General features: G+C 43.2%; 1 long non-coding RNA gene across 2 annotated transcripts in view; it reads left to right on the forward strand.

The window, feature by feature from the left end:
• The first annotated feature begins 602 nt into the window (after positions 1-602).
• LOC138745371 (uncharacterized) overlaps positions 603-26232 on the forward strand; it is an 87288-nt gene continuing 61658 nt past the window's right edge. Inside the window, exons 1-3 of one of the 2 annotated variants that reach the window (XR_011346224.1) lie at positions 603-840; positions 1546-1644; positions 16307-16424. This is a non-coding gene — a long non-coding RNA (uncharacterized lncRNA). Of the gene's footprint in view, positions 841-1545; positions 1645-16306; positions 16425-26232 lie in introns of those variants that run through there. The other variant, XR_011346223.1, reaches the window with a different exon arrangement.

Raw genomic sequence — 26232 nt, forward strand, 5'->3', positions numbered from 1 at the left:
GGGGACACAGCAGCACGGATCGAGAGAGGATCATGCAAAGGAGCCGAACACCAAGTGTCACAATTTCCCAATAACCGATCAGCTGCTTGGACTTTAATGTCTTCAATGAAAATGTAATATCCTTGGAATTCTCTACCCTGTTGAAGGTTCATTTAAAATTGGGATCCATGGGATGAGTTTACTGTCATACAAATTCATAGAGGGATCAGATCCATCGAACTGAGATGCAGATAGTTTGAAAAAAGTAACAGACATTAAATTGGAAGCGGTAATAAATTTGAAGGAAAGATTGAGAATAAATAGTCTCCCTTGTATTTCTTCAGATCAGAGGAATCCTGGAGCCAGGACAAAGTGATCTTATGAAATCTAAGGATTTGATTGTTGTTGGGGTAGTTGGAAATGGAAGGGCCGAAGGGGCTCCTGCTCCTTCGACTGCCTGTCTTCTGTCTTGCAAAGCTGATTGGGTGCACCTGTGTGTTCGCTTGCTTCAGATGCGCCATCCAATGGGATGATTCGGAGGGGCTGCTATTTGATTGGACGCTGAAGTCGGGTTGGATTGATGGGAAGGTTCGCGGGCTGATTGGCTCGTGCAGTGGGGAGGCGGGACGTTGGCGTCGTCGTCGTCTGCTCGGGATCCATCGCGTCGCCGCGGGCGCTAAAGAGAAGAAGTTGGCGACGGCGCCGGGATCATCGTCAGCCGCGCGGTCCAGGGAAAACGGGCGACCAGCAGCCCACTGGGCCCCACCTGGGAGTGGCCGGTACCGGCGAGGTGTTTGAGTGGAGCCGAGGAGTCGGTGCGAGGCCTGATGGCGCCGACAGGGCGAGGCCGGAGGCCGCGAGGTAACTTGCAGAGGGAGGGGGCGGGGGCAGGAGCTTGGCAAGTCTGGTTGGCGCATGCGTGGTGAGTTCGCGCATGTGCGACTGATTTGGATGTGCCGACAGGGCAACAAAGCGAACCCAACTGACGACTGGCGCATGCGCACAGATATTAAGATGGCTGCCCCCAGCCGAAGGACCCCGAGGCGCTGAGTCAATCCGCACATTTTCGGTTTTACGTGCCCTGTGTCTCTGTTCGCGTTTGTCAAATCATTTGATTTTAAAAATAGGCTCTAAGACTTCAGGTGTCCTCGCACGGGGGCAAAACTCCGACTTGCGTCCATTGTGGGATCTGACTCCATTACGGTCGCAAGTCGAGGAGGACCTGTCGGGGTCATTGGGTCGCTAAGGAAGGGATGGAAAACCAATCCATTTTTCTTTGCTTCCCAATGCTCATAGAATGTGTCTGATTCCATCCGTTTTTCCTGTTGTAGCATCACATTCTTCATCAAGTTAGATGTTATTTTTTAAAGTTGTGTCACTTGAACAATAATGCTCCAATCCTTCTGATCCTGACGTACCATTTGTCTAAAATGTAATGATTCACAGTTACTTGTCTGAATGCCTTGAAAAATATAGGGACTTTGGTGTTAACAATACAGAGTAAAGATTTCACCAATCCTTTTGAATTTATGATCTTTGGGATTTCTGGTCATGTTTTCTGCTTAGGTTGGTGTATCTTGCAGACCTGTTTGGTTGCAGCAAGTAAGAAGTTATCGATTTGCAGCGTCCGCTGCAGCAGCGCTACCAAATAAAGAGACACCCAAGGTGAGTGTAAAACAAAGACTGGCTTTACTGTTTTAAATTCCCCACCTCTGCTCGCTTGCCCGACTACTTCTGGTGATGTACCCCTGACTTCCAGCAGTGACATTGTTGCATCACTCTCTGGCCGGCTGGCAGCTACGCAGAAGTGTAGGGCTCCTAAGCCCATACCTGGTGCTAGGCGTGGGCTCCTTCTTGGTAGTGAAGGGGAGTCCGTGCCATCTTGGACTCTCCAAGTGTTGATGTGATTTGGCTTTTTTTCCTCACTTGGTACGCTACAATCTCAATGTTTTAAAGGGGGAAATTCTTTCAATGTTTCATTCACCTTTATGACAGAATTCTTCCTAGATTATATGTGTAACATTGAATGTTATGGGTTTTCATCAACAGGGATCATGATTTTACTCATAATTTTTTTACTAATGCCCCATGGGAATCGAAATAAAAATGAAGTAATATAATTAGGAAGGTTTGTTGACTCTTTTTTAAGCAGTATGTCAGGATGATTTTCATCTTGCTTGCTTAATTAAAAAGTGATTCGTCAGTTCTTAATGGCAACTGCCATATTGGCATTGCAAGGAGAGATGGGAAATGGATCAGGTCCTTGGTGGTCCCAGGAAGACAATGCAGAAAGATGTCACTGGGCTGAATGTGGTTTAGGGAGAGAGAGGGTATTCATTTTTAGGAAACGTATGTGGCCAGCCACCTATCAATATTTTCCACAAATAGAAACTCCTGCTGGTAGAAGCCATTTCCTACTTTAAACAGGCCCAATGTCATTATCCAAGCAGATATTGTTATGAGCCCAAAGGATCCCAAAACCCAGCAGCAAGAGACATTCAGCAAGACAAGTGGTTTTTAAAACCAAATTTATTTTAATCAAATTTAAACCTGAAAATAGAATGAAAATTTAACTTAACTCTATTCTTAACTAACCCAAATTAACCCCTTTCTAATTCTAAGCGAACATGTTTGTAATGTGTATAAATTTAAGAAAAGTTCTTTGGTTCACAGTTCAATCTCACTTCTCCTTCTTCCAAGTTTTCTGGTGCAGGTAATTCTTCTGCTGTGCACAGAATTGAATGTGTCTAAATTTCACAAGGTTTTGGTGCCCGAAAGGTAAATGTTTACTGCTCAGGATTGTTCTTGTAGGGTTTTTAGAGAGAGATTTGTTGTTCCAGGATTTCCACAACTGAAGAACCACCATTAGTCACCTCAATGTCTCACTGATGAACCTTGCCCCGTGAGGGTTTTCCAGATGGTAACTTCTTTCTCAAAGCTACTACAGAGTTCTATTTCTCTTATTTGAAACAACAGGAGTTCTTTCTTCTGCTCAAGCTATTGTTAGATAAACAAAACCTAGGAAGAACTTTCCTGTAAGCACCCTGCAGAAATGTACTTGTAGTCATCGTGGCTCCATTTCCAAACAATGGTCATTCATTTTATGACATCAGTTTGATTAACAGCTACTTGTGAATGTGAATAACATTCTCCAGAGATCTTCAATATTTCTTCAGTCTTTCAAATAAGATGTTTTAAAATGTATGTGTGTATGTGTATGCAACCTACTCGAAATCTTACCAAAATTCCAAATATTACCAAATTCTCCAAATATATTTATCTATTACAATATCACGAAAGGAGCATTTAAGAGACTCTGAGACAGGCATACAGGGAAAGAAAAACAGGGTTGTAGCGGACGCATAGCACGGTATTACGAACCACCACCATCAGGTCCCAGACTTACCTGACACATCACGGGCTAACAGCGCTGGGCACCAAAGTACAGTGAGTGGATAAGATGAAGCCCCTGCTGAAAGGCATGGGGCGCTATTGGCTCGTAGCGTTAACCAGCTGATCTTGTGGACCAGAATGTTTTCACTAATATTCTCATTGACAGGCAGGGAATAAAAGGTCTGTGTATGTCTGCAATAAACCAGTCTTGAGTTGACTACCTTTGTGTGTGTTTGCCTTTATTGAATAGCATCTACCGCAGTAGCTGCTACAGGGTATTATTTTTTTATTAGAAATATCAAGATCAACACATCGTGGGCCAAAGGGCTTGTACCGTGCTGTAATATTCTGTTATTTCTGTTATTGCTTGACTTTGAATATCTGTTGTAAGCTCTGTGAGACTTCAATAATGTAGCAAATGTGCACAGCAACATTGCAGTCTGGAGTTTGTATATCCTGGTTGACTTGAGCTTTTCTCTTTTTTACACAATGCTTTATAGTTCTGGTCAGTAAGAAAAGAAATATTGTGCATGTTGAATATGTCATTATGTCTGCAAGTAACACTGGAAAAGAGTCAGTAACACCAAGGTAAATAGCACCCTGTAGTGGTTGGTGCAATTTTCTGATGGGCACAACTTATCAATCAGTGGCTACAGTGATGTGAAAATGTTTGTAAATTATTTTGTATATGAACCAAGCCATGAAAGACCCCAACAATGAAGACGCTGTTTACATCCGGTACCGCACGGATGGCAGTCTCTTCAATCTGAGGCGCCTGCAAGCTCACACCAAGACACAAGAGAAACTTGTCCGTGAACTACTCTTTGCAGATGATGCCGCTTTAGTTGCCCATTCAGAGCCAGCTCTTCAGCGCTTGACGTCCTGCTTTGCGGAAACTGCCAAAATGTTTGGCCTGGAAGTCAGCCTGAAGAAAACTGAGGTCCTCCATCAGCCAGCTCCCCACCATGACTACCAGCCCCCCCACATCTCCATCGGGCACACAAAACTCAAAACGGTCAACCAGTTTACCTATCTCGTCTGCACCATTTCATCAGATGCAAGGATCGACAATGAGATAGACAACAGACTCGCCAAGGCAAATAGCGCCTTTGGAAGACTACACAAAAGAGTCTGGAAAAACAACCAACTGAAAAACCTCACAAAGATAAGCGTATACAGAGCCGTTGTCATACCCACACTCCTGTTCGGCTCCGAATCATGGGTCCTCTACCGGCACCACCTACGGCTCCTAGAACGCTTCCACCAGCGTTGTCTCCGCTCCATCCTCAACATCCATTGGAGCGCTCACACCCCTAACGTCGAGGTACTCGAGATGGCAGAGGTCGACAGCATCGAGTCCACGCTGCTGAAGATCCAGCTGCGCTGGATGGGTCACGTCTCCAGAATGGAGGACCATCGCCTTCCCAAGATCGTATTATATGGCGAGCTCTCCACTGGCCACCGTGACAGAGGTGCACCAAAGAAAAGGTACAAGGACTGCCTAAAGAAATCTCTTGGTGCCTGCCACATTGACCACCGCCAGTGGGCTGATAACGCCTCAAACCGTGCATCTTGGCGCCTCACAATTTGGCGGGCAGCAGCCTCCTTTGAAGAAGACCGCAGAGCCCACCTCACTGAAAAAAGGCAAAGGAGGAAAAACCCAACACCCAACCCCAACCAACCAATTTTCCCTTGCAACCGCTGCAATCGTGTCTGCCTGTCCCGCATCGGACTGGTCAGCCACAAACGAGCCTGCAGCTGACGTGGACTTTTTTACCCCCTCCATAAATCTTCGTCCGCGAAGCCAAGCCAAAGAAGATTTATACGTGGAAAAATTAGCTGTTGTTTCTCCCAATTTCAAGTAGGTGTAGTTGCAAAGTGGGTAAGGATAGAAAATAGTTGGGGATCAACAACTGAGGCTTGCATTTGATGGTGTGAAAGTAGAAATGGAAACTCAGAATAAGACTAATCTGATTAAGCAAGCCACTGGCTCTTATATTTCCACCAGAAGTGAATCTCGAATTGAATTTTGAGTCATTTACACTGGTTATCTTCAAAGTCTGTTGATTGTAAGACTAAATTAAGAGCCCTTTTGCCTCTGGCTGTACTGAAAGATTGTTTTGTTTATTACATAAATCTTTCTGAGAGGGAGAATAGACTGAAGCTGCTTTCCTCCTCGTTGGTGATGAATCTTGCAGTAAGATCTTTCAAATAATTACAGACTCCTAATTCCTCCCCATCCTCGGGCATTTTCTCCTGCAATCTACATCAGTTAACACCATCCAGGGATTCTCATGCAGGGTAAAGTTTCGAAGAAACCTACTCCAACCATGTCCGTGCCCTCTGTGGCAGGAAACCCAATGCAGAGTAAATGACAGATTGGCTGAGCACCTCCACTTTGATCACAATGGCCATCTTGGCTCATGGTCACAAGCTGTATTAAGTTCCATTCCATTCCCATACTGACCTTTGTCTTCTGCCTCCTCCATTGTCTGGGTGAGGTCAAATACAGAGGAACCATCTCTTATTGCATTTGTGAATCGATGGTATGAATATGGAATTTTCCAAGTTCATGTAACCTGCCCACCCACCCCCCCCCCCCATGTTTTTCTCTCTGACCTGTTGATCCACCCAGTTCCCCTCATATTATCCCTTCCAAACCAGATGACTTATTAATGTGGGCAGAAAAATGGCAGATGGAGTTTAATCTGGACAAGTGTCTTGCACTTTGAGAGGACTTGTAGTAGTGTTGCAATGAGGGATCTTGGGGTGCAAGCGCGAGCTCCTTGAAAGTGGCAATGTGGATAGTTTTCTCTGGAGCTTTGGAGGCTGAGAGATGACCTGGTTGAAATTTATCTAATTATTATAGTCCTGGAGAAGGTCGATGTCTTCTCCCCCCCCCCCCCTGTAGGAAATGTAAAAATACTACGATGCTTATATTGAACATGAGAGGGGAAAAGGAGAGAAGCGAGGCAGGTTTTTGCACAGTGTGCTGGGGGTCTGGCCCACGCTGCCAGGATAGTGGTGAAATCGCCACGATTTAAGAGGCATTTGGTTGGGCACATGAACAAGAGGGAATGGGTGATGTGTTTGGACCATGTGCTGACAGATGGGATTAATTTAATGAGTATCATGGTCACCACAGACATTGTTCACCAAATTGCCTATTCCTGGGCTGCTCTGTTGGGTGATGATTCATCTCTTTTCAAGGATTGTTGCCAATGGGCAGTAAACTTTTCACAGAGGTCTATCTCCAGTGAATGTATTTAGAACATTTCCATGAGTTAATTCCCTGTAGAAACACCAGTTTATCATTCAAGCTGTGTAGCCATAGCAATAATGCAAAATTTGAAGGCCATCGTTACTGAATCCATTTTAATCAGCCTTCACCTTGTACAATGTTCAGTTGAGACAAGAAAATCAAAATGCAACTTTTAACCTTTAGGAAAGATGAGTAATCCTCTGTACCACAGAATTATTGCTGAAAAAATATTTGGAAAATTTTGTGAATTCAACTTGCAAAGAGGTGATGAAGAGGAACCACAACAAGATTTAAAAATATTAAACCCAGAACATTTATTGGAAGATGTTCATCACAATAAATATGTTCAGGTTCAGTAATGATCGATTCTGGAATGGCATGTGGCAGTAATAAAATGAATGCAGGATAGATATATTCCAAGTAAAAAGAAATTAATGATTTGGATTGTGGTTTAAATGGTTTTGTGGCCAAATTTGCGGAGGTCACCAAGATAGGGGACAGAGTAGGAAGTGTAGAAACCGTAAAGTTGCAGAAGGATATAAACAGATTAGGAAACTGGGCAAAATGATGGCAGATGAGATTTAACACCGAGAAATGTACAGTTGTACATTTTGGCAGTGGAAATAAACAGGAAGCATACTATTTGGATGGGATGAAAATTCAGACCTTGGATGTGCAAAGAGACCTGGGTGTCCTTGAGCAAGGAAACCTAAAAGTTAATGACCAGGTGAAATTGGTAGTGAAGAATTCAGTGGAGTACAGGAAATTAAAGAAGTTATCTCATGGAGGCATTTTGTATATTGAAAGGTTTAGATAGGGTGGATGCGGGTAAGATGGTTCCCTTGTTGGGTGAATCGAGGACAAGAAAATTAGAGGTTATCTATATAAAACAGAGATTAGGAAGAACTTCTTTAGCCAGAGGGTCATGGATCTGAGGAACCGCTGCCTCATACAGCAGTGGAAGCCAGATCACTGGGCATATTTAAAACAAGAAATAGACAAGTATCTCGTTGGTAAGGGCATTAAGGGATATGGGAAAAGTCCAGAAATTGGAAGGAGTGCAGAGTGGTTTCGTGTCGGTTTATGGAGCAGACTCGATGGGACTTGTGGCCTGGTTCTGTCCTTTGCCTTGAGATCTTGTTCTCATTTGAGAGAGTTTATTGAAGGCAACTGAGAAAAATGGAATAATTCTTGGCAGTTGTTAGAGTAGGTTATTAGTTTGACATCTCTATGTAAAACTCCAAAACTATCTGTCACTTTGGAGTGGTGCCTGTCCCTCCAACCCATGAGGAATATAGACTTTCTAATATGTCATGTGTTCTTTCAGTGACAAATGATTCTCTTATTCAAACATGGCCAGAGGTCACTCGCATTTCATTTCAGCTTCACAATCGTTTTGGGTGGATTTTCAGTTGTAAATGTGGCAAATTCCTTTTTGGGAGTGGATTTCTTGTCACATTTTTCAGTGATGTATTTGGAAAAAAAATGCTGTTGTGTGGACTGCAGCTCTTGAATGCAAGTGAGCTGCATTTGTTGTCCTTCCAATGCCATCTGCTGTTTGACAAGCCTTCAACCTGGCTCCTGCCCTTTCCAAGCCTTGCTCAAGTGTTTTCCTCGCCTCGTGACCCCATCGTAATGGTGTGCAGACATGCAATAAGCCATGGTATAAAGGCAGGGTCTATGTGAATGCCACAGCACCTACTGCTGAATGACTCAAAGGCTCTGATGTATGCTTCAAAAAGACATTATCTTTGGGAGACCATGCTGTTTATGCTTTCCATGATGTGAACACTGTTCTTACAAATGTCACTAAGGTTGTACATCAAATGCGCAAGACTTTGCTCTCTTATCACAGATGCATCTGTCAGTGCTGTGGGGAGCAGTGTTCGAACAACGAGTCTGTGGGCAATTAGAACCCCTGGCATTTTTTTTTCAGCCAAGCGGTCACCAGCTCAGGCAAAGTATCGTACAATTGGGCAAGAACTCTTAGCTATCTATCTGGCAGTGAAACATTTCAGCATTTAAAAAAATATTTATAGTTTGTATGCAGTTCAATATAATAATAGAATCATATCCAAATGATACTTACAATTATCAAAATAGAATAAAAAATAAATTTTGTACTGCACATAAAAGTGAGAAGAGATAAAAGTATAAAAGAAAAAAATGCAGATCTAGGTGCGAAGCTCCTGTGATAACTATTCCTTCCCAAAAGGAAAGGCAGGATATTAATAAAATATTAGAATTAGACCAACATGATAAGGTTCAACCATTAAGATTAATGAAAAGTGGTGGTGGGGTGGAGAAGTGAATACATTAGATATATAAACCTATTTTTAAATATGGTTTCCATATTTTGAATTATGTAACATACCCAGTTCTAATATTATTAGTCACCTTTGCTAAGGGAATACAATTTTGCATTTCCCCATGATCAATTTTAAGATGGGATTCAGATTTCCATGGAATTGTTATACATCTCCAGGCCATTTCCAATGCAATTTATAAAAATAATTAATGTTTTTTTTAAGAACTTGAATTCAGCTTCCAAATCATATACATTTCCCAAAAGTAAAAGCTCAGGTGTTAATGATAAACATTATTATAATTTGTTCCAAAAACTTGGCCACATCTTTCCAAAATGATGTCACCTTGAGACATCTCCAGAGACAATGTATAAATGTACCAATTTCTGTGCCACATCTAAAACATTAATTTGAAAAATTAGGAATAAATTAATTGATGTTGCATTAAATATAATTGATGAATAAATTTGTAATTAACTAATCTATCGAAAACATTAATTACTGTCCCAACAAATGTCAGACAAGCAAAAAGGGTCAATTTCAGTTCCCAAATCCAATTCCCATCTTTCTTTTGATTTATTCAAGTCTGGGTTTGGAGATTCCTCTTGAAATAGAAGATACAATTTTGAAATAAATTTCTTTGTCATTCTCTCATGAATCCCAATTTCCAATTCGATATTTCAGCTTTTTATTGGAAGGTCATTCTTTGACCATTTGTACAGACCACCAGCCTCTTCTGCATACTGCAAGTAGAAGCACACATCTCTACTTGCCCAGAGAGATTCAGCACTCGGACTTCATCCTACAATTTTCATCAGACACACAGCATATCTGATGAAAAGTGAATGCTGTGGCTGGTGCTCTATTCAGGCACGACATTACATACAACTACTGCCATCGATTTCAGTGCCATGGCTCATGCACGGCACATTGATCCTGATTTCATCCGGTGAAACCAGATCAACTCTGGTCTCCATCTTCAAGATGTGACGCTGGATGAATCGGGTGAAAAGTTGGTCTGTGATGTTTTTCCCCCAACAGGAAGGACTCGGCCGTTTGTGTGGTGGCTATGAGGCAGGAGATTTTCTCTTCACAATCTATCTCTTCCTGGTAGAAGAACATCAATCAAACTGGTTAAGGAACATTTTACCTGGCTTTATGTTAAACAGAATGTTGGATTATCGGCAAGGACTCGCTTGCTGGGTCAACACCCTAAAGTCTCCAGGCACATGAAATTCAAGCTGAGGGATTTTGTTGTTTTGGATTCCCATTTCCAGCACGTGCACCTTGTGGCTTGCAAGGTCCACTTCCGCCATCTCGGCAATGTACAAATCTGCTCACGTGTGAGGACTGGACTACCAGGTGGCAGGATGAAATTCCTAACATTGGCATCTCTGCAGAGACAAATGCCTGTGCTTTTGTGGATTCCATCTTTTGGTGTTCTGGGCACTATTACAACAGATTGAGGGTCACAGTTCGAGTTGGTATTGGTCCGAGCTCTCACTGATCCTCTTGGCACAACCTGAATTACTGCTGAGCATTTCAGGCGAACAGCTTCTTTGAGCGTTTCCATTGACAATCGAAAGCAGGTGGTGATGCATCTCCATGGAGCGAACGTTTGGCCATGGTTCTCCTTTGCGTGCCTACTGCTGTTAGGGCAGATCATGGATGTTTAGTGGTAGAGCTTGTCTATGGGTGTATGCTGACCTTGCCAGATGAGTTTGTGAATCTGAGTCCCGCACAGTGCTCCATGAACAGGTCAGTTATCTTCATTGTCTTCGAGAAAATGATGTGGCAGAGAATGATTCCAACTGAAACGGTATCTTCTTATGAACCAAAGTATCAACACCTCGAGCTTTCGAATTAAATGGAGATGAAAAACATGTCCGACCCAATCTCTTTTCAATTTCATATGTTCTTTCTCAGACAAATGAGTTTGTTGCAAAAAAGCAAGATCAACCTTCATTTTCTTTAATATTTCCTTCCTTTCAATCGGATTATTAAGTCATTTAACATTAAAGATCACAAAATTTAAATGAGCCATAACTTAATTTCCTCCTGAGACTGACACTTCTAACAGCAATTACAACTATATATATAAAAAAATACCAACACCCCCCCCCCACCTTTGAAACAATAAGAAAACACTATAAAAACATAAGAGTTCAAGAGTCAGACCCCCCCTCTGTGAACCAGGTGCAGTTAATTCCACAAGTGGCAGATGACTTTAGAAGTAGCAGAGATGACCATCAGCCCCCAACCGAACATTAAAACCCATCAGTCATCCCAGTGATAACACCCACATTGAGCTTGAGCTTCATCTTCAACATAACATAACATAACAATTACAGCATGGAAACAGGCCATTAGGCCCTTCTAGTCCGCACCGAACCAAACACCCCTTTCTAATCCCACCTCCCTGCACAATGCCCATAACCCTCCATCTTCCTCTCATCCATATACCTGTCCAACCTTTTCTTAAATAATACAATTGACTCCGCCGCCACTATTTCTCCCGGAAGATCATTCCACACAGCTACCACTCTCTGAGTAAAGAAGTTCCCCCTCATGTTACCTCTAAACCTCTGTCCCTTAATTCTTAACTCATGTCCTCTTGTTTTAATCTTTCCTCCTCTTAACGGAAATAGTCTATCCACATCCATTCTGTCTATCCCTTTCATAATCTTAAATACTTCTATCAAATCCCCTCTCAACCTTCTATGCTCCAAAGAATAAAGACCCAATCTCTCCCCATACTCCAGATGCTTAAACCCAGGCAACATTGTGGTAAACCTTCTCTGCACTCTCTCCACTCTGTTTATATCCTTCCTATAATTAGGCGACCAGAACTGCACACAGAACTCCAAATTAGGCCGCACCAACGTCTTATACAATCTCAACATCACCTCCCAACTCCTATATTCCATGCAATGATTGATAAAGGCCAGCATACTAAAAGCCTTCTTCACCACCCTATTCACGTGAGTTTCTACCTTCAGGGAACGATGTACTGTCACTCCTAAATCTTTCTGCTCTTCTGTATTCCTCAATGCTCTCCCATTTACCACATATGTCCTATTCTGATTCTTCTTACCAAAATGAAGCACCTCACACTTATCAGGATTAAATTCCATCTGCCATTTTTCAGCCCACTTTTCTAAGCAGCCCAAATCCCTCTGCACTCCTTGAAAACCTTCTTCATTATCCACTATTCCACCTATCTTAGTATCGTCTGCATATTTACTAATCCAATTCACCACCCCATCATCTAGATCATTAATGTATATAACGAACAACAATGGGCCCAATACAGATCCTTGAGGCACACCACTGGTCACCGGCCTCCAACCTGACAGACAATTATCCACTACCACTCTCTGGCCTCTCCCTTTCAGCCAATGTTCAATCCATTTGACTATCTCAAAATTTATACCTAAAGACTGCACCTTCCTAACTAACCTTCCATGTGGTACCTTATCGAAGGCCTTACTGAAGTCCATATAGACAACATCCACTGCGCTACCCTCATCCACATTCCTAGTCACCTCTTCAAAAAATTCAATCAGATTGGTCAAACATGACCTTCCTCCCACAAATCCATGTTGAGTGCTCCTGATGAGACCCTGTCTATCCAGATGTTTATAAGTATTATCTCTAAGAATTTTCTCCATTAATTTACCTACCACAGACGTCAAACTTACAGGCCGATAGTTGCCAGGCTTCCTCCTTGAACCCTTTTTAAATAACGGAACCACATGCGCAATGCGCCAATCCTCCGGCACTATCGCCATATCTAATGACATTTGAAAAATTACCGCCAGAGCCTCTGCTATTTCCTCCTTCACTTCTCTCAATGTCCTGGGGAAGATCCCGTCTGGTCCCGGAGACTTATCCACCTTTATATTCTTCAAAAGCCTTAAAACTACACCTTTTGTAATCTCTATATTCCCCATATTTACCCAATTTGCTTTTTTTATCCCACATCTCCCAATATCCTTCTCCTTAGTGAATACCGAAGAAAAGAAACTGTTCAATATCTCCCCCATTTCTCTAGGTTCCACACACAGTTTTCCACTCTGATTTTCTAAGGGACCAATTTTGTCTCTAGCTTTCCTCTTACCATTAACATATTTGTAGAACTCTTTTGGATTAGTTTTCACCCTGCTTGCCATAGTTTTCTCGTACCTTCTTTTAGCTTTCCTAATTCCTCTCTTAAGATTCCTCTTACATTCAATGTATCTTTCAAACATCACTCACCGATTCTGATTCCAATTCTTTTCCCCGTTCCCTTCCCAATCTTAACCTCAGGCATTTTCCCCATCGATTCCTTCAAATCAGGGAAGGAATTCACAAAAGTTAATGCACCATAAGGACTCTCAAAACATTGAGACTGATCTGGCCCATAAATCACCTTAAATACCGATGGATACCGAAAGTAAACTTATACCCTTTCTTCCACAGCTCTGCTTTGACCAGATTAAACTCTTTCCATCACTTAATAATCTCCTGACTTAAATCAGCATAAAATAAAACTCTATTTCCTTGATACATCGTAGGGCTTTGATCAAGGCGAGCTTTCTGAACCACAAGCCGCAAATTCATTTCTCTATCCTGATATTGCAAACATCTTAAAAGAACCGCTCTTGATATTTAACCTGGAAAAGGTTTTCTCCTTAAAGGCCTCTGAGCCCGATCTAAAAAAATTCAACTCCCAATATCTCTGGAATCCTTTTCCAAAAATAATTTTACAAGATCTGAACCTTCAATATCTTCCGGCAGACCAACTCTCTTAATGTTATTACGACAACTTTGATTTTCCAACGAATCAATGTTTATAACAAATCTCTCTTCTGGACATCCCAGCCTGGAAATAAATCCTCAATATGATCCATTCTCTCCGCATAATGGTCCTCACAGTCAATAAAAACTTCTATTCTCTTAAATTGAACTTGTCCAGTGTCTACTGCTGTTAAGCTCTTATTAATATCAACTTGAATAAATGTAATTTCTTCACACATACCAGCCATTTATTTCCTCCATAACAGCAAATTGATCATTTAAAGTTTCAAAACCTTAGTTCACAGAAGACATCATCTTTTCATTTGGTTGGATCAGTTCTATAGGCATGAGGTTGACTTCCATCCCTGTTACAGGGGCCTTGAAGTCTGGGGAAGGTGTCTGTGGTGAAACAACAGCTTTCATTGGAGAAGGAGATGTTCTTCAAGCCTTAGGCCTCCCTTCATTGAGTCCAACTGCAGCAAGTAGTCATTCTTGCTCTTCTTCTTCTTGAACCTCTGAGTTGTCCTCCTCCACCTCTTCCCTTCCACCTCATACCTGGCAGTCGGACTGTGGATCGGATCCAGAATTTCCTGCAAGTGAGAGCATCTCCAGATGTGCCGCTGCATACAGGCAGACCCCTTCCCGGAAACGTGCTTGCATTCGGGCACTCACCCCCCCCCCCCACACTCTCCTTCGTCAAGCCCGGCTGGTGTCGAATTCCATGCTTGCACTCCTCCTGGCCCAGCCAAAGATCTTGGCGCTATCTTGCATCTCCGGATGTGCAGAGAATGCAGACGTTTATTCCAGCTGGTCCTGACTTACATGTTGAGGCTTCGGATCCATGTCTAACTGATCCCGAGGTCCCTTCTGGGAGGTTGGCCTTGCTTCTTCTGCACTTTTCACAGGTTGAAAAACTAGGTTTTTTCTAAGTTGCTTGTTTTGATATGGTGTTGTATGTACTGACCAGTACAGGCATGGGCTGATCCACCCCCACCCCCTGATGTCATCCTCTCCTGGACTCCTCCCCTGTGACCCAGGCCATGAAGGTCGACCCACATCTTCCATCCCTTCACTTCCCTCACTTGGACCCAGGTGCCTGCACTGTTGTGTTTAATAAAGCCTATCGTTCCCCTCAGTCTTTGTCTCTGTGATTATTGGGCCTTTGTCTCTGTGATTATTGGGCCACCTGGTCGTGCCCAACACTGTTTTTTCCCTTTCTTCATTTCCAGAATCCTACTGTAGTAAATTACTGTTCAAAACATTGATAAAGTCAAAGAAGTCACTACAGTTCGAGTATTGAACAGTTCAGTCAGGGAAAGATGTCTTCTCATGTCTTTTTCCTACGCCATCTTGCCACAACCACACTCCCTCCCCCCTCTCAGTTGACTCCTTGAACACCATCCAGTCCACGGACTGTAGGCAGTCCTGCAGCTGTCTTCCCTCACGTGACCACCTTCTGGTTGTCCTGATCTCGTAAGTGTTGTGAGCAATTTTAGGCCCCATTTCTAAGAGAGGATGTGATGGCCCAGAGGTGGTTTACAAGAATGATTCTGGGGATGAGAAGAATAATGTTTGAGGAGCATTTGATGGTTCTGGGCCTGGACTCGCCCGAGTTTAGAAGAATGAGGCAGGACCTCATTGAAATCCGATGAATAGTGAAAGGGCTGGATAGAAAGAATTTTGCCAGTAGTGGGAGAGTTTAGGACCAGTGGGCACAACCTCAGAATAAAAGGATATCTGCTCAAAATGGAGATGGAGAAACCTTTTCATCTCAAGTAGTGATTTTCAAACTCCTCCTCCACACCCCCACCCCCATCCCCCGGATCATATTCCACTTAATCCCTGTGCCAGAAGTGCTCTGTTAGTAAGGGATTACTTAATGTGGTATATGATTGGAAAGAAAAAGTTTGAAAACCACTGTTTTAATCGTACATCATTGACTTGTTCTGTGCGTGGTTTCATAACTCCAGAGGAAATGGGCCAATGACAATTTTTCTCAAGGAAAATTTTTCCGACACAATTGGGTCGACAGCAAACTTTCTCAGCCTTTTTTCTCATTCATGTGCCATTTTAAGCAATCTCTTACTCTTTTTCGACATTCCAATTAATAAAGTCCCAAACTGTTCAACCTTTCCCTCAGCTCAACTCCTGAAGACCTGGCAGTGTCTAAGTAAATCTTCTCTGCACTCTTTCAATCTTACTAATACCCTTCCTGTAGCTAGGTGACCAGAACTGCACACAATACTCCAAATTTGACCTCACCATCATCTTATACAACCTCACCATAACTTCCCAACTCCTATTTTCTTTTTGTTAATTAATGAAGGCCAAGATGACAAAAGCTGGCTTTAGATCCCTGTCATCCTGTGACACCACTTTCATGGAATTATGCAACTGTGTTTTATGTCTTGCTGCCGATTTCCATAACTTGGCTGTTCAATTTCATAATGTTGGCTTCTGGACTATTTTATTGTGCCCCTTGATCTAGAGCGTTCTGGCAGAACAAAGCAATTTTGTTTTCTTTTGTCAGGTCAAATTTTGTCACATTGATCCAAAAACAAATATTTTCACCGTTCCTTCATTTCAGATTCTCTGCAGCTGTCGTATTGAACCTCACAGTGACGACATCATGTTTGCCTTGTTTATCCTTTACCCCTCCATCCAGACAGATGTGCTGATCAACGAGTCGACTCCACTCATCCAGCACCACTGCCATTTCTGCTGCTCGGGCTTTTCATCCCACGTATTCAGTTTGTTATTTCTCCTCTTCTTTTTCTCAGCAAAGAGAATCAAGTTTGTTTGAATATCTTTCAGAATCCCAGTGAAAGGTTATCGACCTGAATGTTTTAACTCCGATTATTTTTCCAGTAGATGACCTGCTGAGTATTTCCAGCATTGAGATTTTATTTTACTTTCTTGGTGTATTACTGAGTGCTTTGAATGGGAGAAGAAATGTGGGTTGGGTTAAGTTGAGATGTCTCAATCATGGAGTGAATTTAGAAAAATAGATGTACAAGTGGAGGGGGCATGGAAATTGTTCATTAATCTTTTCAAATTGATTTTGGAGCTATGATTGTTTTCTGATGTATGCACAGTGTTCAGAATTAAATTTTTTTGTGATGAACATGTCTCAAAATTTGTCATATTGTGGCAACAAAACAGGTGCAAATATTGTTCTAAATTACATTTTAAAAAAAGAAATTCATTTGTGCAAAATGAAGAGTAAGTGAGAGTGACTGTGTTTCCTTGTCCATTCGGAAATCTGATGGCAGTGGGGGAGAAGCTATGTTTGTACCTTTGGGTGTTCATCTTCAGGCTCCTGGACCTGTTTTCCTGGTGATCACAGTGTGAAGAAGGCCTGGTCTGGGTGGTGAGGGTCCCTGAGGATAGAGGTTGTTTTCTTGAGACTCCGCCTCTCGGAGAAGTCCTTGATACATGGGCCAGAAAGCGCGGGATACTCACATGGCTTAATTTAAACCTGCTGGCAGCAAACTCTTAATGATGTCCCACCTTGTCCCGTGGAGCCCGGCACACTATACCCATATGACAGTTTACAGCACGTTAGCAGGCCATATCGGCCCTTCGAGTCCGTGCCAGTTCACATGAACAACTCCACTAGTTTCCCCCTCCCACACTCTGCCCATATCCCTCCAACCCCTTCATATACATGTACACATCCAACCTTCTCTTAAGTCACAGAATGGACACTGCTGCAATTATCTCTTCTGGAAGATCATTCCATTCTGCCACCACTCTCTGAGTGAAGAAGCATCCTCCAACATTTCTCCTAAAGCTTTACCCCTTACCCTTAACTCATGCCCTCTTGTTCCAACCTCCCCTGCCCTCAGGGGAAAGACTCTACTCATATCTAGTCTATCTATTCCCTTCAAAATTTTAAATACCTCTATCATAACCCCCTTCAACCATCTACATTCTAATGAATAAAGTCGCAATCTCCTTAATCCTTCTCTGTGCTCTTGATGTTGTTAGTCAGGCAACATTTTTGTAAATCTTCTCTGCACCCTTTCCACCTTATCTATATCCTTCCAATAAATGGAGATCAGAACTGAACACAATTCTCCAAACTTGGCCTCACCAATGCCTTAAACAGCTATACTCTAGACTATGCTAGGATTTATGAAGGCCAGCATGCCCTGTCTACATGGGAATCCAACCTCAGTGAACCATGTACCATAACTCCAAGATCCCCCTGTTCCTCTTCATTCCCCTTAACTGTATTTGTCAACATTAAAATCCATCTGGCATCTTTCAGTCTACTATTCCAAACAAACCAAGAAAACCTTCCTCACTATTTTCGTATCTTCTGCATATTTTCTCACCCAATTAACCACCCCCCGCATCCAAATCATGAATATAAATGATAAACAACAGGGGACTCAGCACCGATCCCTGAGGCACACTGCTCGTCACAGGCTTCCATCCTGACAGACAGTTGTCCACCATGACTTTCTGCTGTCTGTTTCACAGCCACCTCTGAACCCATCTCACTATCTATTAATCCCTAGTGACTGAACCTTCCTAACTAACTTTACATGCGGAACATTATCAAAAGCCTTACTAAAATTCAAATAGATCTCATCACCTGATCTACTTTTCTCATCAAAAAATTCAACAAGATTCATCGAACATGATTTTCCCTTCACAAACCCATGCTGGGTGCCCCTGATCCCTCCCTGCCTATCCAGATATTTGTACATACTATCTCGAAGAATACCCTCCATAACTTTTGCCACCACCAAACTCAAACTTATTGGCCGATAATTATTTGGCCTACACCTTGAGCTCTTTTTTAAAACAGCGGAACTACATTTGCAACCCTCCAATCCCGCAACACCACACCCACTTCCAGTGATCTTTGTAAAATCACCATCAGAGCCCCGGCTGTTTGCTCCCTGACCTCCTTTAACGTCCTGAGAAAAGTACCATTAGGACCAGGAGACTTATCCACCTCCATTGACCCTGGAAGACCCAAAACCCTCTCTTTAATAATCCTTATCCTTTCCATAACTAAAGCATTCATCTCATTTATCTCACATAGTCCAGTGTTCCTTTCCCTCGTGAATAGAGAAGAGAAAAAAAATTGTTCAATATCTTCCCCATCTCATACAGCTCTTGACATACACATCGCCCACCGTTATCATTTTCCAGTGGACCTACTCTATCCTTCAACCTCCTTTTACTGTTCATGTATCTGTAAAAACCCTCATGATTCACGTTCACCTTATTAGCTATTGACACCTTATACCATCTTTTTGCCTTTCTAATTTCCCTTTTGAGGTTCTTTCTGCAATCTAAGTAAGGATCAATCTTTTGTTTCTTATATTTAGCATGGGCCTCCCTCTTATCCTGAACCGTTCCTAATTTTTCTAGAAAACCACGGCTTCCTTGGAGTCTTGCCTTTCGGCCGATCTGGAACATGAAGATCCCTTACTCTCAAAATCTCACTTTTAAATACCCTCCAATTTTCTTCTAGATCATTTTCGACTAAAAGATCAGCCCACACAACTCTCTGCAAATCTCTTCTCATTTCTTCAAATCTGGCCTACCCCCACTCGAAGATCTTCAACTTTGAACCCGACCTATCCCCTTCCATAATTAAGCTAAATCTAAAGGACCCATGATCACTGGATCTGAAGTTCTCCCTAACGCTCACCTCCGCCACCTGCCCCATTTCATTCTCTTCCCACAGATCGAACACTGACCCCATCTCGTGGACATCTCCACATGCTGCTGCAAAATGCAGTCCTGAACACGTTATCTAAACTCTAAGCCATCCTGACCTCTCACTGACTCTGTTTCCCAATCGATGTTAGGACTTCACTTGCCTCCTTTCTGGACCCATCAACCTTGCGTATAACTTAATCAGGCTGAAACCTAGTTTTGTGTTGTGGCATAATGGCAGAGGACATGACATTCTGGTACATAGTAGGTGCATTGGACGCTGCTACAGGATCTCAAGTAAGAGAATTTGTTGCCAATCCCCTGGTGGAAAACCAGTACACCAGGTTTAGCCAATTTCTCCTGGACACACTGGAATTGATTAGACATGAGCGCAGCTTGCGGCTTTTAAATATGGAGGGCTCGGGTGAGAGGAATCTATCCGACCTAATGAATGAGATGGTTGCATTAGCAGATGGTCATTCTCATTGTATACTTTTTGAGACTCAATTCCTGTCCAAACTCCCAGGTCGTGTCGCAATACCAATCATTAACATGGATTTCCATGTAGCGCGGGAGGCTGATAGGCTCCATTATACTCCAATGCAAGAGTCTGCTCACGTCCAGACTGTTTTTGCAGCAGATCTATATCCCATTTCCTATGAGCCTCCTGTATCTACAGTTCAGTCAAAGAAGGATGAACACACTGATGGGCGGCGAGAATGCTGTTTTTACCATCGCCAATGGGGATAAAAGCCCATAAATGTGTCCTGCATGTACCTATTACAGAAAAAAGGTAGGAAATGAAAAACCCGGCTACCATTAATGGCCTCGGCATCTGGCACAAGTACGGGCCCATTGTGTCTTCAAGACGACACTGGTAAGCACAAGTTTCGTGTAGACACGAGTGCTGAGGTCCGTTAGCTCCCACCCAACCTATTTTGAAATAAAAAACCACATAAATAACAACACCTGGCTCTTCAAACAGCAAATGGGATGAAAATTGCCTGCTTTGGCACACGACGAGTCACGATTTGGATAGGAGGTGTGACATTCCATTGGAATTGTGTATTGGCTTCCATTACACAGCCCATTATGGGTGCAGATTTTTTAAGGTCCCGTGACTTTCTAGTAGATGTGAGGTGGAGGAAATTGGTTCATGTACCACTTTTCAAACATACCCACTGGTCTGCAGCAAAGGGAGTGTTTCCCATCTCGGGGTCCAGACCCTGCACAAAGATGCACATGCTGCTCTCCTCAATGAATTTCCCTGTACTCTCTCACCAAATTCCAATCCCTCCTAAATGGCCCAGGGTGTATCCCATTACAGAGACACTTCAGGCCTGCCGACTTACACCAGGACTCGTTCTCTTCCATCTGATAAACTGCGCAGGCTTTTTGAATTTCATAGGATGCCACTTGGGTTGAAGAATGCCGTTCAAACCTGCCAGCAGCTGATAGGCACTTTGGGCAGAGATTTAGAGTTCCCTTACATCTACTTGGATAATGTCCTCATAGCCAGTCAGGATATCACCAACTGCATTTACTCCGCCTGTTCCAAGGGCTGGGGGAATTTGGTCTTCCCATCAACCCTAGCAAATGTCAATTTGGCAAATCCACCATCAGCTTCCTGGGACACAAGATCACAGCCAACGGTGTCTTTCCCTTATCCAGCAAGGTAAAGGCAGTCCCTGCTTTTCCAACACCTACCACGGATCAGGGCCTGCAGAAATTCTTGGGCAGGAAAAACTTCCATCACCGGTTCATTCCAACAGCTGCTGACATTCTTTGTCCACGGTTTCCGATCCTCACCACAAAGCACAGGGACGTTCCCTGGACAACAGAGGTTGAATTTGTGATGCTCAAGATGCTTTAGTCAATGCAGCAATGCTCCCCCATCCTAACCCCGACACTTCCTTGACATTTAGTTCTGATGCCTCGAGTACGGCCCTGGGTGTGGTTGTTGAGCAGTACGTTGATGGCCATTGCCAACCCCTCGCATTCTTTAGCTGACATCTATAGCCATTGGAGATGAAATACAGTGCATTGTATCAAGCGACACGGCACTTCCGATTTGTTTTGGAGGGTCAGTATTTCACTGTGTTCACAGACCACCAGCCACTCGTTTTTGCCTTCATCAAAATAACGGATCCATGGTCGGCAAGACAGCAGGGTCACTGTCATACAATTCAGAATTTACCATGGATGTGCACTATATTTCTGGTAAAAACAATGGCGTCACGAATATGCTGATCAGACTGACTATATCATATTCAGGGTGACATTGATATTCCGGAATTAGCCAGTGTCCAGGCAATGGACCCCGATGTTCAGGCATACAGTACAGCCATGACCAACCTGGACATACAGCAGGTGGCAGCACAACTGGGCTGCCAACCTTACTTTGTGACATGTCTTTGGGCTACACTAGACCAGTGATTCCGCCATCTTGGAGGCAATGCCTTTTTGACCAGATACACAGCTTGTCTCATCCGTCCATCAGAACATCTGTCAAGCTCACGTCAAATAAATATGTATGGCATGGTCTGAAAAAAGGCATTGCGCAATGTGTCTGCACATGTTCCTCCTGCCAGACTGCCAAAATTCAGTGCCACACTAAGGCACCTCTTCAACCTTTCCTGGCGGTACACAGGTTGTTGTAACACGTGCAAGTGAACCTGCTCGGACCATTGCCAGTATCTCAAAACATGAGATAGATTCTAACAGTCATAGAACGTTTCACGCGCTGGCCAGAGGCCATCCCATTGCCATCCAGTGACACTGAGACAAGGGCCAGAACATTCATCATCAATTGGATGGCTAGGTTTGGTTTCCCGACCCACAATTACTTCAGTCCGTGGAACACAATTCACCCACAGTCCAACGGCCTTGTGGAACGTTTCCACCGGCAACTGAAGGCCCGATTCTCCGGTCTCAATTAGGTCGAAGAGTTGCCCTGGGTTCTATTGGGAGTGCACCCGGCTCCAAAGGAAGACATGTCTGCATTGTCTGAAGAGTTGGTTTATGGTATGGTCCTTACAGTTTCTTGGGACATTCATTTCACAACCAACTCTGATCTGAACGTTCTTCAGCAGCTTCAACGTGGTGTCGCGATCACCTTTTCATACCCACTGGCATGGAACCTCTAAAAAGAATGTGCCCCCATCACTCCTGGACACTGATTTTGTTTTTGTGTGCAGACAGGTTCCACGAGTGCCGTTACGACCGTATGAGGGCCATTGTTGTGTGGTGAAGAAGGATGGGGTTGTGTATGCTTTGGACATTGGGGGACATTGTAGCTGTTTCATGTGGACAGACTCAAGCCTGCCCATGTGGATCCCACTTCATCCATTCAGTGCCCCCTGCGCAGATGGCGAGGGCATCCACCTAAGGTGCATGCAGCTGGTGCTTTAGTTTCTGGTGACGGTTCGGGGGGGGGTCGGGTAGCAGCTGTGTAATGGGCTGAGTGGGCATGGTTCTTTGGCGGGCACGTGAAATCATAAGACAAACAGGTGTCCATTTAATTGACCATACTCGCGTGGTGCTGTGTGCCGAGGAACAACACGTTGATCTGTGGACTCTCCTGACAGAAGGCTCGGGACACTCACAGGGTTTAATATAAACCTGCGGTCCCGTGGATTGGCAGCAAACACATAATGATATCCCATGGAGCCCGGGACACGCTGTAAATAAAATAAGTCTGTAAAGTCTGAATAAAGCAGTCTTGTGTTGACTAACCTGGTGTGTGTGTGTGTGTGTGTTGCTTTAGTAGCTCTATCGAAGTAGTGTGCATTGGATGGAAATGGTCTTTTTACAATTCCTTGAGCCCTATTTGAACAACACTCCCAGTAAATGTCACCTACAGGAGAAAGGGAGACCTCAGTGATACTCACAACTCTTTGCATCATTCCTGTCTGATGCTTACCAACTACTAGACCATCGAATGATGCAGCCAGACAGGAGACTCAACTGCACTCCTGTAAAATCTCAGGAATAGAGCTGTTGGCCTTGACCTCCTCAGTCTCCTTGGGAAGTGTAGGCACTTCCTGACCAATAAGGAGGTGTGATTGTTTTGTGTATTAATACGTGTGCTGTATGGATGGAAATTTTATGTGATTGTATTGTCTATTCTTGCTCTTTAACAATCTTTAGTGGATAGAAGTAGTCATTGTACTTTAGGATGTACAATCATGTACAGATTGACCTTAAATAGCCACTTGGCCCAGATGTCTATTCAGTCCAAGAATACTTTCGATCACAGGCAGATTTTGAACAATAACACCATTCATTTCGCAACAAATGCCACTTAATTTTGCCAGTTGTTCAATGGCAAGATATATGGGGAAAACAGCACTGTCAACTTTTCGACCTTAAAGGACTAATTATATTCAAATGGGCAGTAGATCAATAGAATGAAACAATGAAATCAGACAGAGGTGAGTGGCTGCTTTAATTAGAAACATTCGTGTTCATGCTATAGAGTTTAAGGCTGCCCAGGAGGAATATAACGTGTTTTCTTTCAGTTTGTGTGCCCTCAACCTGGCGAAGGATGGGGCCAATAGACATGTTGCTGGAAGGGTTAGAGAATTGATATGGTAGGTCACAGGAAGCTCAAGTTTAGATCCACAGAGCACATGTATTTAGCAAAATGGCCACCCAGTCTGTATTGGTCTTGCTGATAATGAGATCAACTGAGTCTACCAAATGTGGGAGATTAAATTGGATGGGGTGCATGTGAAACACTGCCTCACCTGGAAGGTCTGATTGTAGCCTTGGATAGAGGTGCCAGGAGATGTAGGGACAAGTTTGGCAATTTCTGCAGTTCCAATGGGGACTACATGAGGTGGTGATGGGTGGAGAGGGAAGTGCCGTCGAGGGAGTCACAGAAAGACATGCCCCTGTGAAAAGAGGATATGAGTGGAGCGGGTTAGATGTAACAGGTTAGAGGATGGTGCTGAAGTTGGAAGTATTCAAGGATAATGTGTCAGATGTGGCAGCTGATGGGTGGTAAGTGAGAAACCTGAGGGATTCTGTTCTTGTTCTGCCAGAGAGGAGGTGGGGGAAGGGCAGAAAAAGAATTGGAGATAAGAGTGTAGGCTTTATCAAAGACAGTATGGGGGATCTGCATTTATTGAAGAAATAAGTCATTTTGGGTGTCCTGGAGTAGAAGACCTCATCCTGGGACTGTTACAGTCCCTGAGGACCCCAAACCTTAGCAGCAATAGTAAATCATCAAGACAAATGGTTATTTAAACAAACGTTGTTTTTAAATTTCTTTAAACAAAAAAATAGATTCAAACTTTAACTTATCACTATTAACTTAACAGCCTTACATTGCCCCCTTCCAATTCTAAGCGCAGGTGTATTTAATATGTATAAAGTTCTTTGACACAACTCCCCAGTTCACCGGTGTCTATCAATTCTTATACTATGCACAGATTTAACATTTATGAATTTTTACCAAGCTCTGGTGCTTAAAAGTAAATGTTTACCCTCCAGGAAGGCGCTTGTTGATTTCAGAGAGGGATTTCTTGCTCATTGGACACACAAAATCTGATTCCCTCTGATCGTTCACTTTGGGGTCTTGCCAAAGAAACTAGCCCCATCAGGGTTTTCCAAATGATAACCTCTTCTGCAGGTCACCATGGAGTTCCTTTCTTTCCCTCATTTCAGGTGAAACACCATTTCTAGCCAGTCATCTCCTCTTGTATGGGCAACAAGGTTTTTCAACAGGCTGAACTGAGAACTCACAACCCGTCTTCAAAATGGGGTTTCAACAAGATGTCAACTTGCCATCTCTCTCTCTCTCTCTTTCAGAAAAAAAGCCTATTTGGCCTCTCCTCTCTGCTTGCAAAACCACATGACCTTCTTAGAACAGCAAACTGGAACCAGCCAGATGACTGCACCTGACCCAAACTTCTGAGTCCATTCATCTGTTGCTTTAAAAACAATCATCCATTTACACCTAATTTTGAATTTATAGCAAAGCAGTCTCCTTGTTTTGTCTTTGCAAAGGCTCTTGGCGCCTGCATGACTCACTCTCAGCAAAGCTCTTGCAATTTAAATAAGAGCTGTTTTGTGAAGTGTTTGTGTTTTTTGTGACCTCCACGACTCCAACAATCCATCTCTTTCAAAAACATATCTATATACAATGTAAAATATATAATCTGTCACAGGACAGATGAAGCAGAGGAGTTGTGATCAAATCAATGGTGTCCTTGCAAAAGAAAAAGTGGGAAGAGGTATAATCCAGGTAGCTCTGGTGAGTGGAATTTGTAATAGTTTGAAACTTGAACCTCTCTATTTCAGGAGACAATTTACTGTCATGTAATTTAAAAGTGTTATATCACACAAAATTGTTTTTATCCTGCTTTAAGGCAGACATTCGCCATTGGTAGAAATTGCCTGAAATACCTCTTGCAGTGAGAGAAAGAAGCAAAAGAGAGTCGTGCTCTCTCTCTCTCTCCCCCCACCCCACCCCACTGCCCAACCCCACCATCCCAAGCCCTGGGCCAAGTCACTGAGGGTCTGTGGATTCTCTATCAATGGTCACAGACGAATGCAAGTCATTGACAATGCAAGATCCAGTTTTGAACCTCTGACACAATTAGGAACCATTTAGCACCCACTCGTATCCCAAGTCTGATACCTGATACCCTTTTAGCCAGTTTTGAACCTGTCTCTAGCAATCCACAGCCTAGTGTGAGTTCCTTGACTGCTTTCTCCAGAAGCCCATAGCCTGCGTGGGTTTCTCTCCTCAAATTACCAACAGCCTGTCAGATATGTGGGTCCTACAGATGCAGGACCCCTCACTGTTCTGCTTCCATGGTCACT

The sequence above is a fragment of the Narcine bancroftii genome, chromosome 11 (genome assembly GCF_036971445.1).
Source record: "Narcine bancroftii isolate sNarBan1 chromosome 11, sNarBan1.hap1, whole genome shotgun sequence".
Classification (NCBI taxonomy): domain Eukaryota; kingdom Metazoa; phylum Chordata; class Chondrichthyes; order Torpediniformes; family Narcinidae; genus Narcine; species Narcine bancroftii.